Genomic DNA, 1355 nt, shown 5'->3' with positions numbered 1-1355 from the left:
TGTGCTTTTTTGGTGGGTGCATTAGCCTATAAATATCTCTGAGATCGAGTTGGTTTATTGTGTGGTTTAATTCTTCAGCATCTTTTTTTTAATTTCCTTCTGGTAGTTCTAGCTATAGTAGTGTTGTCTATATACTTTTTCAGTTTTGTTCATGTTTGTTTTGTATATTTTTCAAGTCTTTCATTTGGTGCATAGATATTTATTATTGTGATGTCCTCTTGTTCTATTGACCCTTTAAACATAGTGACCTTCCTTGTTCTTTTCACTAGTCTAAAATGATGGCCAATATTTTTAAGATATTTTTACTTGGAAAATAAATAACAATAATATAATCAATCATTATTTCATGCATCATGACTCCCGAAAACTGAACTGATGTTAATACCTCTCACAAATAAAATGTGCAGAATCGACTCAAACTCCTGGTGATCCCACGTATAACAGAGTAGGACTTACCCATTGGGTTTTTCAGTTAGTAATCTTTGAAGCTTTCTGGTGATATAGTCCCTAGTGAGTTGCACTGCTAACCTAAAAGGCCAGCATCTCCAGTTGTTCAAATTCACTACTCAAGAGAAAGATGGGAAGTCTCCTCCCTTGTGGAAACTGTATAGAAGGTCCTGAGAGGTCCAAATTCACTCAACTGCAGGAAAATGAGAATGTTTGAAGTAGATTGCCAAGACACGGGTTAATCAAGTCTTTCTTTTGAGGCACCACTGGGTGGGTTCAGATAGCTAGGCTTTATGTTAGCCGCTGAGCAGATACTTGCCACCCAGAGTTCCTCTGATATTTTTATAGAACTAGGTGGCCTAGTGGCAAGAAGCTGTGCTGCAATCCCAAACGCACACAATTGGAAGACAGCAGCTGCTCCACAGGAGAAAAATGGGAAATCTCCTCCCATGACATTAACTGCCTCTGAAAACAGCACCAGAGGGTCACTTATAGCTTAGTTCTGACTCCACAGTACACAACAACAAATATTCTAAGGGACCTCTGGTGGCCTAGTGGTAAGAAACTTCATTGACATCTGCAAGGTGCTCTGTGAAAGAAAGATGGGCAATCTCTTCCTGTGTGATTTATTGCCTCTGAAAACCTTCTAGGGTTCAGCTATGGGTCAGTTCCACTCAATAGCACAGAACAACAACAACTAGGTATTATAAGGAGGAAAAAAGCATATTTAGAGAACTAAGGGAAGCACAATTGTTATATAGGCATTATAATAACTTCTACTTGCCCTTTAATGTTACAGAAATTTGCCTCACTTTGGAATTATTGAACCAATTCCTTCTTGCAACAAATTCTCATTCAAAATCTCCTTCGTTTGTTCCACAGTGTAGCTTTTAAATCATTGAAAAGGC

This window comes from Elephantulus edwardii, unplaced genomic scaffold (genome assembly GCF_000299155.1).
Source record: "Elephantulus edwardii isolate Elephantulus edwardi_28Jun2011 unplaced genomic scaffold, EleEdw1.0 scaffold00008, whole genome shotgun sequence".
In the NCBI taxonomy this organism is placed as follows: Eukaryota; Metazoa; Chordata; class Mammalia; order Macroscelidea; family Macroscelididae; genus Elephantulus; species Elephantulus edwardii.
The sequence above is the reverse complement of the archived record's forward strand: the minus strand, read 5'-3'. Positions refer to the sequence as shown.